This window comes from Gallinula chloropus, assembly GCF_964237585.1.
Source record: "Gallinula chloropus genome assembly, chromosome: 1".
In the NCBI taxonomy this organism is placed as follows: domain Eukaryota; kingdom Metazoa; phylum Chordata; class Aves; order Gruiformes; family Rallidae; genus Gallinula; species Gallinula chloropus.
Window position 1 is genome coordinate 201,411,183 of NC_140085.1, and position 15,403 is coordinate 201,426,585.

Below are 15,403 nucleotides of genomic sequence, written 5' to 3' on the forward strand. Positions count from 1 at the left end.
CTATGATGTCCAGGAAATTGTCCAAAACATTTCCTCATATGCAATTCCTCTTCTTTCCTCAGACCTATTCCCTCACTATCTTTCCTCAGATCCCTGTGGATAAATTAAATAATAAACACATGGGGATAGCATGTAAATAATGACGTATTTCAATAAAGACAACTAATTATTTTAAGGCCTTAGTATGCATGTTATTTCACGAAGTCATCTTTGAGACAGTTTATTGCTTTATGTTTTTTAAATCTTCTGATTTGCCTAATTTGGAAGAGGTAAATGTGAACCAGGTATACTCTACAGCATAATATCGTAGTTAAAGCTGTTAAAAGCTACTTCTATGCAAAGATTCTCTGAGTAGCAGACCCTGGTCAGAGCATCAGTTAACCTAACACCAAGATCAAATACATAAGGTGAAGTAAATTTTTGAAAGACAATTTCAGGCAGAATGGTCATCTACTAGGTTGCAGCAAGCAAGATCAGGTGGTTTATGCCAATGAAATACCTGTTCTCTGTGACAAGACCATTCTGTGCACAGGCTGCAGAACAGTATCCATCCCTCAGTGTCACTCTGTTTTACTTAATTAAAAAATATTTTTTAACAGGCAGTATTTCACAATCTCTAGTGAGATTAAATTCATGCATTAATAGGCTCCAACCCATACAGACTTAATTCACTCTGCTTTCCAGTGTAGAGGGTGGCTGGTTAGTTGGTTTCTTTTAAGGACAGAGATTATGCTGTTTTGTGAGAATAAAAAGGGATACAGAAATTTCAAGATGATGAGCCAGCTATGTCCCTAAGCACTGATACAGAGAGTAGATAACAGGTAGTGGTGCATTTTACTTGAGGATGTAGTTTCTGGGGAAGCATATTCAAGAGCATATTCTACAAAAGAAGACATCCTAAAGGAAACAGCATCTTACTAGGAAATAACCCACATTATTATGGTGGCAAAGTTGTTAAGAAGTAGTGTAAGCACACGAAGATGGACCTTCCCACCAGTAAATAGTTTTGTAGTTGCTGTACTCAGTTTTCCCTATTTCCATGAATAGGGAAGGGTTTACATCAGATTTATGTCAATCCTTCAAACACTCCAATAACTCTAAAAGCTATCCAATTGGCATGTGCTATTTCAAAGACAAGTTCTTGAACAAAACTTGTGATATTAAAGGTCTTTTCCAACCTACATGATTCTGAAACTTTGACAAAGCCTTGAGGGTCAGTGTGTGACTTCAAATCAGTCCAGGTAAGTGGAAAATGTCAGCTTTATGCAATCATGTTAAACAGTTTTGAAATTTTTGAGGCTCACTTCAGCATCAAATCTTTGTGCATGTGATGAACTGCAGGCATTTCAACCAGAAACTGCCCCTGTAATTTTGTTTTAACACGTGTAAAATGTAATTTAAATATCCAGTTGATTCTAACTTTACTTGGTGTTAAACAAGAGACCTAGTGCTTCATTCAATTTGTTACAGTGAATTAAAAGTAGCTACTAAGAGCATGACAAAATTCAATTGATATGAATAGCCTATGAGTAAAGAGATCAGGATCAAACATGAGCGAGTTGTTAACTGCTATTCTCATGTTCAACTGCAGTCTATTTTCCACTTCTACTTTTTAATGGGGGGCATACCCACAGATTTTGATCTCACAGAATCACAGAATTACAAGGTTGGAAAAGACCTTTAAGATCAAGTCCAACTGTTCCTGCCCTGTACTAAACCATTTCCCTAAGTACCTCATCAACCCTTTTTTTAAACACATCCAGGGATGTTAACTCAACCCTGTCCCTGGGCAGCCTGTTCCAGCCCCTGACAATAAAATCTTTTTTCTAATATCTAATGTAACCTGCCCTGGTGCAGCTTTGTGACATTTCCCCTTGTTCTATCTCCTGTTACTCGGGTGAAGAGACCATCACCCACCTCTCTACAACCTCCCTTCAGGTAATTGTGGGCAGTGATAAAGTCTCCCCTCATCCTCCTCTTCTCCAGGCTAAACAGCCCCAACTCCTCAGCTCTTCCCCATAGGATTTGCCCTCCAGCCCTTTCACCAGCCTGGTTGCCTTTCTCTGGACTCTCTCAAGGACGTCTATGTCTTTCTTATGGTGAGGAGCCCAGAACTGCACACAGTACTCGAGGTGTGGCCTCACCAATGCCCAGTACAGGGGCACAATTTCCTCCCTAGACCTACTGGCCACACTATTTTTGATACAAGCGAGGATGCCTTTAGCCTTCCTGGCTGCCTGGGAAACCACTGCTGACTCATATTCAGCCTGCAGTCAAGATGCCATTGGTCCTTCTCTGTCCGACAGCACTCCAGCCAGTCTCCCCCAAGCCTGTAGTGCTGCATTGGGTTGTTATGTCCCATGTGCAGCAGTCTACACTTGGCCTTATTAAACTTCATCCCATGGTCTCAGCCCAGTCTGTTCAGGTCTCATTGCAATCTGTGAAGCTTTTATGATTGATACAGGATGGTAACACATTTTTTTTTTTTTCCTCCAGTTAAGCCCACTCTTAGAAAGACATTAAGTGCTTGCCTAAGGAAGAGCTTGAATGAAGGAAATAGAAAGTTAGAAGTCCTCCACTGAAATCAGACAAATGATTGCTGCGTGATAAGAAGCGAATTCTGACCTGTGCACATCAGAAGATAGGACTTATCCAAACCTTGCTAGCAAATACTCTACAAACCTTTCCAAGTAACAGATTGATGGGGCTTCTTGAACTAAACATGGGACTCTTTGAGGTCACAGAATTGTTCTGAAATTTTCCCTTTTTTAGTTTCACTTCACAGAAAGCTTGTACGTATATAACAATTTTTACAATCAAAGCCAAGGATTTTACATAGCTGTATTTCCATACATACATGAACATGAAAATTGTTTATAGTTCTATGGCACATTATACACTAAAATTTCAGTCAAATGCTTTCTGAAGACAACAGAAAGATTTTCAAACAGTGAGCTCTCAGATTTCTTCAGTTTGTCAATATCACAGATTTTCCATTTCTAAAAATTTAAGTCACAATTATACATTCTTTTTTATATTTGATTAAAGCACTTTTTAATATTTGATTAAAACACTATTCCTTCAATATAAACTGATGTTTATTCACACAAATGTGTTGCCGAAGTGAAAAGACCTTTCCAGTTAAAATACTGTTGCTCTGACATTTCCTTTTCCCATACAAACAAGGAAGGGAAATAATGTAGTGTTCTAAAGGTTTTAATTTTATACTTAATATTATCTTTGAGAAACCTGGCAGGCACATTACAAGGAGTTATGGTGGCACTATAAGTAAGATAGCTAGACGTTATATTACGTTTTTCACTATAATGTCCAGATAACATGCTATACTATTTGAAAATAACGTTTGCTCCTTCACTGCCTTGCAACTTTTCTATACATTTCCACCCTTGCATAAGGAAAGCTAACAGTATCAGAAGCACTTTATATCATCTATATAAAAAAAAAATTAAAAAATTAAAAAAAATGTAAGCCACAAAAATTTGGCCAGTCAGTTTTTATATTAGTAAGCCTGAATTTATAATAATTTTACTTATACAATAAAAGGAATCTGAAGTTAAATAAAAAGCAAAGTATTTCTACAGCTAAATCTAGTTGAGGATCAAAAGACATACTCTGATTATAAGAGCAGTCTTACTATACTCCATGGTTTTCTGTACCCAGCAAAACTTAGACATAAATGTTCCCTAAAAAGAAGTTAATTCATTAATTTTTTTGGTTGTGTAATACTAATATAACACCAAGAACAGAAATCCCATTTTTACCTTAGCTGTTGACTTCGTTCTTGTGTATGAGGATTGATAGAACTCTTAATTTTAGTATGATGAATGTAGCAGTAGAGTGTACTCCAACTTTCACCTTATAGATGCATATATAATTGAAAAGCAGTATGTATAGAGAGCAGAAGCAGAAGACATTTATTAGAATGAAGGTTGACAAAAATCAATAGCATATGGCACCATTCCTTTCAAAACAAGACTTATTTTTATACTGATTTATATCTTCATGCTAAGCTGCATTTACATGCCAGAAGCATTTGCAGTACTAATATCCACTGGCCTTTTTAAACCTTTTAGGGACAGTACACTGTAGTCACACCAAATAATTGAACTCCAAGCTACATAAAGTCTCACTGAGGTGAGACTTATGCCGAGGATATAGAACAAATTGATTTGGTCTTCCTGTGTTTTCTGTTTGTATGAAAGCTCCTTCACAAGCTGGTTTTCATAGTAACTATCTTTCAACCTTCTTAGAGTTTTTTGTGATGTTATGTGAGTGCTAAAGAAAATAGGTATATTTCATGGGAGAAAACAGAAAGGTGGCATGGTAAACACACCAGAAAGGTCAAAGAAGCTTTCAATGCAGAGAAAAAACAAAAGTCTTCTAACACAAACGTGGAAGACTTGCAAATTATTTATTAATAAAGGATTCAGCTAAAGTGGCAAGTTAGAAGTATCCTGTGTTATCTGGTGTCTCATCATTATTTTAGAAGAAGAAAAGCACATCAAGAACATACCTGAATCCATCATTTAAGTAAACAGATACTATACCATAGTTAAGTATAGTAAAAAATAAAATCCAAAGCATAATAGCAGTAGAATGATATTATTTCAGGTCTCGAGATTGACAGTTATGAAGACTAGTGTAGTATGATATTTATTTAGACAGAGATATATACTGAAACACTAAAGTCAGTGTGATTCCCAAATCTCTAGGCCAAAGATGAATTTTGATGAATCACCTAACAAGTAAAAAAACCAAAAGATCTAAGATTCATTGAGGGTGCTGAAATGTAAGGATTCTGTATAAAGTGCTTGGGCTAAGGCAGGAGAATTTTTTCATTATGTATGTGTTCAGTCTAATGGCAACAGGCATGACATAAAAGCCAGAGAAAACTATTAGAATGATTCAGTAGGCTCTGCTTGTGTCTAGACCTCGTGATGAATCTCAGGATCATGACCTCAGTGTCAGAAGGTGTAGAAGGATGCTAATTATTCATTGATCCAACCATTTTAGGGGTATGATGTTGTCTGACGATCTGCATATAGAGATCAAGATATCTCACCAAGTACTTCATTTTTAATAATCCTGTAACTTCTGATTGAACTACAAAATGACTAGTAATGACAAAGAATTTATTGAAACCTCATTCTAAAATACAGAAATGTATAGTGTATTTTTTTCTGCAATATCCACCTTATAAATCTATCTGAGTTAGTATACATAAATAAAAAAGCTTGTTTTTATCAAAATGTTCTATAGTATCAGCTAAACTAATCAGTAGTAATGATTTTATATTTTCTTTTCAGGAATTGATAAAACTGGAAAAGACTTAAGAACAGAGAGGCAAATGGAAGAATGTGTTATTTCACAAACAGTTAGAAATTATGCTTGAAAATATAGAAAGTGTTAGAAGTACTGGATGTTTCATCAATTCAAAGGCTCATCAGATCTGTATCTGGTCTGTGACAATGGCTAATATATGTGTAGGTGAAAGTAGGAGCAAAAGACTAGTGAAAGTAGGAAAGTTTTCACTAATGTGTTCTCCAATACACTACCAGAAATTTGCAGATCATGAACTTCATGATCGAAGTGGTATAACTTTGTCTGTTATAGCCCTCAATGGGTTATTTTCCTCAGAATTTCTCTATGAGTTTAAAGTGGCTTTCAGAAGCCTTTCATGACTATTGACATTCAAAGTAACTTGTGCTGGAGAGCTCCACTGACAATTTAATCTGATGCTTGCTAACATTTATATTTGATGAGGTAGTGACAAATCTTTCCCCATTCATACTCTCCATGTCATTTATGATTTTGTAGATCTCTGTTACATCTTCTTGTCCATTTCATCCCAGCATCAATTTATCAGATTGAAGACTGACTTTCTTTTTATTGGTTCCTTGCTAGGGAATGGTTCCTTACTGTCTGGAAGTAAATAATTCTTGTCACTTTTCCCTGTGCCTTATCCTTCTAAAACTACTGTATCCTTTTAATAGGGGAGTCAGATACAAAAGCATTATTCAAGATGGGAGTGTATGGATTTGCATAGCAGGACATGATGTCTTCTCTTTGTCATGGGTTAGCCCTGTGATGGTAATTAAGCACCAGACAGCCGCTCGCTCACTATACCCCAGATAAAGACAGTGTAGTGGGTAAAGCAAAAGCTGCACATGCAAGTAAAACAAAACAATGAATTAATCTGATACATCCCATCAGCAGACAGATGTTCAGCCATCTCCAGGAAAGCAGGACTACATCACATGTAACAGTTTCTTAGGAAGGCAAACAGCGTCACTCAAACATCGCTGTTTCCCCTGTGATCCTTCCTCTTACACAAGCCTCTTATATGCTGAGCAGGACTTTATATGACATGGAATGTCCCTTCGGGCAGTTAGGGTCAGCTATCCCAGCTGTGTTCCCTCCTAAATCCTTGTTCAGCCCAGCCATCCTGCTGGAAGGGTGGTGTGAGAAGCAGAAAAAGTCCTTGACTCTCTGTAAGCCCAGTTGGGCAATAAGAAAAATCAACTATATAACAAAAACATCTCCATACTGTCAACACCGTTTCCAAAAGACCCAAAACACAGCCCCATACTAGATATTGTGAAAAAAATTAACTCTATTTTGGCTAAAACTCGCAGAACACCTCTGTTCTTTTTCCAATCATTCCTAATATTTATGGTTTACTTCATGGTTTACTGGAGCAGATATTTTCACAGGGCTACTTATTAAAAGTCAAGATCTCTTTCCTGAATTCTAATTGCTCACTTGGATCTATCAATGTGTATGGAAAATTTGGATTATTTTTTCCCTAAGGGCATTACTTTAGATATATTTGCATTTTATTTTTCTGTATGGACATTCAGTGTTATTAGCAGGTGTTATCACCTCACTGCTTCTCCTTTTTCTGGAGTGTATATGAATAACACAGGCACCAGTACAGATTCCTGTAGGACCTTTCTCCATTAGTAACCACTCTCTACTGGGAAAGTAGACCATTAGCTCCTACTTTTGCTTTTGTCTGTTTGAAGAGCTGTGTTTCTTTGCAATGGTTTTCTTTGCAATGGTTTTCCAAAAAGACTGTCGTGGTTTCACCCGGCTAAGGGCCAAGATCCACGCAGCTGCCTGCTCCTTAAAGGAAAAGAGCAGGTTAAAGGGGGGGGGGGGGGGGGGGGGGCGGTATGAGAAGTAAGGGAAGGGAAAAGGAAGAGAAAGGGGCAAATAACCCCAAGATCAAGAAATTAAGAGGCCCGTGGGTTGGGATAAGGATAGTTTACTAAGATAACAGAAAGATACAATGTAACAATACTAACAGGACTTCAAAGCAAAATATATGAAGCTGTTGATACACAATGCAGTTTCTCACCAAACCATACAACTCAGGCCGTGCCACCCAGAGCCGTCCCAGAACCCGACCGTCCCCCAAGAACCGCGCGTCCCGGTTTTCTCTGATTATATGTTATGTTGCCACAAATCCCTATCCATCTCAATGATTTACATTATAAGTTTCAAGAGAGTGATAGACCAGCTTCTATTCAGCTTATACATAGTTAAGTCCACCGAGGTCCATAAGCTAAGGTTCTCCCAGCTATACAATAAAACATGTTTGGGTTTTTTTTTTCTAATTGAATATGACCTTAAAAGTTGAAGGTATTGCAAAGGTATTATAAAATTAGTATTGCTTAGACAGATTATGACTGAATGTAAGAAATAGTATGAAACTGACCCTGATTTGTAGATGGGAAAGGAGACCCCCATATTAAATTGTTATGCAAAGCAATAGGAGGCAGAGGCTAATTACTAAAGATACATTTGACCCAATGTATGACACATCTTCATTAATAATCATCTTGAGATACAATGACCCTGTATTTGAGTGACATAGTGGAATTTTTCATGCCTGCCAGTAGAATTGAAATTATGCTTTTACATATGCTTCTGTACTTTATGGAAAAAACTTGGACACTTAAAAATAATTTTTAAGCCAAGCAATTTAAGTTAGATATTTTCTAATAAATAAAAAATCATTAGTTTTTAAAAAACAATTATTTTACACAAGCAAGTTTATTTTAATCATCTAAGAAAGATTCATTATAACACCAATTTCTCTGTTGCCTTTCTTTGACACCAGCAGCAGAATGTCATTTGCAATCACGGAATCATAGAGTCATTTAGGTTAGAAAAGACCTTTAAGATTGTAAGTCCAGCTGGTAATCTAACATTGCCAAGTCCACCTCTAAACCATGTCTAATGGAGACACGTGAAAGTTTGTTTTTATATGCAAGTTTACATTTATGAACTAAATATCAAAATTTCCATTGTAGCAACTGAAGAAGTCAATGGCATCCAAGGAACTAGTTAGTTGCCTGCCAATAGATGAGTTTTAAAGTACTTCTAAAGAGGACTTAAATATCTAGCTTATATAGAGACACCTACTGTTGATACTTATATTTAGGAGACTTATCTGGATCTCAATTCTACCTTTTAAACTGTCTAAATCTAATTTCTGGTTAATGCCATTGTTAGGCCACTTAAGCAATTTTTAAGAGGCCTTGACCATAATGCAAGGTCCTTGGTGGCTGGAGAAAGATTATTACTGCACCCTTCTCCAAAAATGGCATGAGGAACAATCTGTGAAGCTACAAGCTGCTCTACCCTAGTTTGGTCCCTGGGAAATTTGTGAAGCTAGTCTTCTTCACAGCCCTTCTTCTACACGTAAAGGTGAAGAAGGTAATTACGAGCAGCGCACATGGATTGACCATGGAGCCTGGACTAATGACCTACAGAAGTCCCTTGCAGTCTGAACCACATGATCTGAATCCATGATCCTGTCATTCTGTGACTAAAGCCTGAATAATGTACTTATTCAGAAACTGTTGCAATGTCAATGAAATACACATCAGAGGTTGCTCTACTGGAGCATGATCACTCGAGTACGATGCAACATAGCCTTACTGTCTATGATACATTCCATAAATTATAAAGTAAAGATAGTTCCTGTCCAGAAGAGCTGAATTACAGCTAGGAGGAGAAGAAAAAGCAAGACACATCAAAGAAAACAGAGGAAAACACAAAAGTATTTTTATTAGTATTTGATTGCATATGACATAACAAATTGTGGCTATTACAGCACAGACTAATCTTCAGAAAAGATCAGAATGACAGGGCAATAATGGATTTAGAAGTGAAAAACGTTATCTCCACTAAAATTCACTTTCAAATGATGAGTTAAAAGTAAGATGAAGTTCCTCTTAGATAAAAAACCACAAAAATTTAGATATTAAGCTTTCATCTTTAATGTAATATGGAAAAAAAAAAAAAAAGATGACCCTTGTGGAATAAGCACAATAAATCTTTGCAAAATGTAAGTGGAGAACAGCAGTCTTAATTAGGTAAGTATAAGAAGTTTGATCATGTTTACAGCTAATATATCAGGCTGTTATATCATAATCGGGTAAAACAAACAGACTGCACGTCTAATCTTTGAATGAATACAATTTAATTTTGGCTCATTAATCATTTAATTTCCAGATATGGCATGCAGATGTAAAGCCAAATGACCAAGCTTTTGTGCTTTACAAAACTGGACACAAATGAATTCCAGCAAATTCCAATATGTCGAATGGTTGAAAAAACATCTCCAGAAGAAATTGGTGTTGTAAATTTGAAACCTTTCAAATACTAACAGCCTTTCCTGATGTTTACTTGGTTGAGCACTAAAAAAGGACTTTTTTTTTTTTTTCCAGAAGAGGTGGTAAGAGCCTTAATGGTTAATAGAGTATCTTGCACATTTTGTTGGGGCAAAAATGTAATTTGATATAGACACTACAAAGAAATTTAGCCATGCACATTAATGGCTGAAAGTGATGAGTTATAGCAGCATCTCAGCAACTTGGGTAAATTAAACATAGATTGTATAAGGCAGAGTTTTTTAGTGTCCCTTATTTACAATCTGACAGACAATGTAAGTGGTTTTCTCCTAATTAAATACATACAGTACAAGTAGACATCACCTATTATAGCTAATAACCTTAAATATTCAGAAAGAGTAAAAAAAAATCCTTAGCAAATTGTCTTTCTCATGAGTGAAACCCATAAACTGTAGGTTGAGAAAATGAGATACAGATCCGTGGGCCCTTCTCCCATCCTGGGGCAGAACACAGTGCACCTATATCGTCCTAGTCTGATGCCTGTCTAATCTCAGTTCTTTTTAATGATGAGATTTTACAGCCTCCTTCAGATTCTGCTTAGACTGAACTCCTCTCCAAAAAAATCTGTTCTGCTAAAAATTAAGAGGATAATTTCTAATTCTGACTTCAAAAGACATGTAGAGCAAGATACCTTCATAAGTCCATAAATGAAAATTTAATCACATAATCATAGACTGCTATGGGTTGGAAGGGACCTCAAAGATCACTAAGTTCCATCCCCCTACCGTGGGCAGGGACACCCTTGCTAGACCAGGTTACCCAAAGCCTCATGTAACCTGGCCTTAAATGCCTTCAGGGATGGGGTAACCACCTGTAAGGATCATCTGGCTCAGAGTTCCACAAACAGGTTTCGGCAATGTCTATGCCATCCGGCAACTCATGGGGGGTTGTAATGCAACTCAGTCTTGAATTGCTTTGAGGCCCTATCTCAGTAGAGACAGCCCATGGAGAGCTGTGTAGATAGCTCAGACATGAGTTGTCCTGCAAAACAAGACTAAAGAAAGACCGAAACCTGGGTTGAGCCATGGAAGTTTTTCAACAAACAATATGCCCTGAGTCGCAATCAAGCTACTATTCAGCTGTCTAGCAGTAAAATAAAGGCCAGCCAGAGGGTCTACAATGCAAAGATATGCAACAGATAGGGCATAAGATGAGGGGGATCACTGCTAATGACAAATATGGAAGGTGGCATTGTCCACTAGGACACAGTCCTGCCCACTGACATATACATCAGACAAAAAAAGGAAATAAAATGCCCTTGGATTCAGTCTGAGAAGGGGGAGCCACTTTTACAACTCTGCGCGGAGACTCTTCCCCACTGGCCAGGATGCTGCCTAAGGAAACGTACTGAGAACCCTTACCAAAGAGATGAGAAAATGAGTATGTGCTATGCTTTAAGTTTGTAGTCTTGGGTAATTAACTAACACAGGTGTAGTATTTAGTGTGCTTGTGATAGTATGGTCTATGAACCTGCGTGGTTGTAATACTGAACCTTGTGAATTGCCTGTGGGTGGTAACAGTGAGTGACATGACTCGGTTGCGGGCAGTAATACTGGATTCTATGACTGTTGTGTTGGCAGTAGCATATTCTGTGACTCGCTTGTGGTTGTGATAAGACCTACTAGAGAGGAGCTCTATGGAGAAGGACCTGGGGGTCCTGGTAGATGACAGGTTGGCCATGAGACAGCAGTGTGCCCTGGTGGCTAAGAGAGCTAATGGGATCCTGGGGTGTATCAGGAGAAGTGTGGCCAGCAGGTCAAAGGAGGTGATCCTCCCCCTCTACTCTGCCCTGCTCAGGACACACCTGGAGTATTGTGTCCAGTTCTGGGCTCCCTGGTATAAAAAGGACAGGGGTCTCCTTGAGAGAGTCCAAAGAAGGGTTACGAAGATGATTAAGGGCCTGGAGCATCTCCCCTATGAGGAGAGGATGAATAAGCTGGGGCTGTTCAGTCTTGAGAAGAGAAGACTAAGGGGGGATCTAATTAATGTCTATAAGTATCTTAAGCATGGAATGCAGGGGGAATTAGCCAGCCCTTTTCAGTGGTCTGTGGAGATAGGACAAGGGGCAATGGCTGCAAGTTGGAGCACAGAAAGTTCCACAGCAACAAGCAGAAGAACTTTTTCACAGTGAGGGTGACAGACCCCTGGGACAGGCTGCCCAGGGAGGTGGTGGAGTCTCCTTCACTGGAGATATTCAAGATCCGTCTGGACGCCCATCTGTGCAATATGAGCTAGGGAGGCTGCTCTGGCAGGGGGGTTGGACCCGATGATCTCTTGAGGTCCCTTCCAACACCTACAATTCTGTGATTCTGTGATTCTGTGATAGTCATACTTCTAAACAGCAATAGTGCATTTCTCCATTGTATCCATGAAACCTGCAGTATTGACGTATTGAATGCACATGGTTCAAAAATAAATTATTCTTATTTTTATTTTTAAAACCCTGCATTCAAGTGCCTTTCTGTCACACCATTTCTTCCTAATGTCTAACATAAACCTGCCCTCTTTCAGCTTAAAGCAATTGCCCCTTGTCCTATCACTACACAGGGTGAACAGCCCCTCTCCCACTTTCCTATAGGACCCCTCTAAGTATTGGTATGCCGCAATTAGGTATCCCCAAAGTCTTCTCTTCTCCAGACTAAACAAACCCAACTCTTGTTTCACAGGAGATGTACTCCAAACCCTTGATCATCTTTGTGGCCATCCTCTTGACTTCCTCCAACAGCTCTGCATCTTTTCTGTACTGGGGATCCCAGTACTCCAGGTGGGGTCTCACGAGAGCAGAGTAGAGGGGCAGAATCTCCTCCCTCACCCTGATGGCCATGCTGTTCTTGATGCAGCCCAGAACACAGTTGGCCTTCTGAGCTGCTAGTGCATACTGCCAACTCATGTTCAGCTTGTCATTGATCAGAACCTATCTCCTCAGGGAGATAGGTGCTATCAATCCATTCTCTGCCCAGCTTGTAATTGTTCTTGGCACTGATTGTGCGACTCACACGCAGGACCTTGCACTCAATCTTGTTGAGCTTCATGCAGTTCATATGGGCCCATCTCTCCAACTTGTCAAGGTCCCTCTGGATGGCATTTCTTCCCTCTAGCATGTCAACCTCATCATACATCTTGGTGTCATCAGCAAACTTGTTGAAGGTGCACTTGATCCCACTGTCCATGTCACCAACAAAGATATTGAACAGTGCTGGTCCCAGTACTGACCCCTGAGGGACACCACTCATCACAGACCATGTGGACATTGAACCGTTGACTACCACTCTTTGAGTGCAAACAACCAGCCAGTTCCTTATCCACTGAGGGGTCCACCTGTCAAACCCCTGTCTTTACAATTTAAAGACAAGGATGTTGTGCTGGACAGTGTCGAAGGTTGTGCACAAGTCCAGAAAGATCATGTTCACCATTTTTCCCTTGTCCACTATCTCCATCAGATTTGTCAGGCACGATTTGCCCTTAATGAAGTCATGTTGGCTGTCACCAGTCACCTCCTTATTCTCCGTATGCCTGAGCATAGTCTCCAAGAGGATCTGCTCCATGATCTTACCAGGAACAGAGGTGAGACTGACTGGTCTCTAGTTCCCTGGGCTTTCCTTTTTCCCCTTTGTCATCAGTAGGTACTTCACCAGTCTGTCAGAATGTTTCAAATATGATGGAGAGTGGCTTGGCCACTTCATCCACCAGTTCCTTCAGGACACACAGATGGACCTCATTATGTCCCATGGACTTCTGCACCTTCAGGTTCCATAGGTGTTCTCGAACCTGATCTTCTCATGCAGTGAGCAGTTCCTCATACTCCTAGTCCCTGCCTTTGTCCTCTGTGACTTGGGTGGTGTGGCTAGAGCTCTTGCCAGTGAAGAGTGAGACAAAAACACCATCAAGTACTTCAACCTTCTTCATATCCCAGGTAACAAGGTCACTTATTCCATTCTGGAGAGGGCACACGTTTTCCTTCATCACCCTTTTCTCATTGATATACCTCTAAAAACTTTTCTTGTTTCCCTTTACCTCCCTGGCTAGATTTATTTCTGACAGGGCTTTAGCTTTTCTAACTGATCCCTGTCTGCTCAGACGGTGTCCCTGTATTCTTCCCAGGATACCTGTCTTTCCTCATTTCCTTGTTTGAGTTTGCCCAGGAGATTCTTATTCATCTATGCAGGCCTCTTGGTGTTTTTGCCTGATTTCCTCTATTGCTGGGATGCATCACGCCTGGGCTCAGAGGCGGTAACCCTTGAATTCTAGCCAGCTGACTCAGGCCCCTCTTCCCATTAGGACTTTCCCTTTGTACTCTACCCAGCAGTTCCCTGAAGAGGCCAAAGTCCACTCTCCTGAAATCCAGGGTAGCAGGCTTGTTGCATACCCTCTTTGCTGCCCTGAGATTTTAGAACTCCACCATTTCGTGGGTGCTGCATCCAAGACTGCCCTTGATCCTCATTTTCCCTATCAGACCCTCCTCGTTGGTGAGAACAAGGTCCAGCATAGCACTTCTCCTCATTGGCTCCTCCATCACCTGGAGGAGGAAGTTATCATCAACACATTTCAGGAACCTTCTAGATTTCTTTTTCTCAGCTGTGTTGTCTGTCCAACAGATATCTGGGTGGTTGAAGTCCCCCGTAAGGACCAACACTTGTGAAAGTGAGGTTATTCCTATCTGTCTATAGAGGGCCTCATCTGCTCGGTCCCCCACTAGGTTGTCTCCCACATCTGTAAATGGTTAATTCACAGCATCTCCTTCCTCAGCTGATGAAAACTTGTCCATCAATGACATCAGCTTTTTCTTTCCTTTATTTTTCCAAAGCTCATACTTTTCTTTGCAGTTCTCTCTTGGTCTCTAATCTTTGGTATGTTTTGTACCAACTTGTGCTTAAAACTTGTCACTCTGCTTCCTGAAGTCTGCTGCAAGAGTAAACAGAAGTAAGAAACTATCTCTGATGTATCTCAGTGCTGCTTATTGATCCCATTCACGATGGGAGACCAGCACTCCCTCTCCCATTCCCATATTCATTGATTTGTTCCGATATTCCACTTGCAATGGAAATTAATTATTAATAGTATACTGTGTGGAGCCAGGAGTTGGATTTGATGATTCTTATGGGTCCCTTCCAACTCAGGATATTCTATGAATCTATGATTCTATGAATGTTATAGGACTTAGAACAAGTAATTTCTCCTTTGCATTTTATAAATAAGTGCTACAGCTTTTTAAAAATATTTTTTCAATGTCTCTATAACCACCCTGTTGTTAATACAATCATCTCTTCTACAATTTCCTATCAAAGTCATACATATCAGTTAAAAAATGTTTATCAGAAGGTTTTAAAAGGATTTTAAATTCCTCACTTTCTATAGAGGATCCTTAGGTCTGATAATATGTTTTGATAGAAATGTCCAGTAATTTGTTTATGCTATTATCATATAGTTACTTGTTAAATGATTAGTTTATTCAGTACTTCCTCTAATATATCTATGGGTTTCAGAATTAATATGTATACTGTTCCATTCACAAAGGTTTTTTTTGCAAGGAGCTGTACACTGGTCCATCTCCTCTGATCCTGTGGGAGTTCTTAAAGATAATTACTAATGGGTTAGAAATTGATTGACACATTTCTTAAGTAGTTTAGTGCCATGTCTTGCAACCTGTGGCCTGTGGACTACTGGAAGTCTGTAAACCC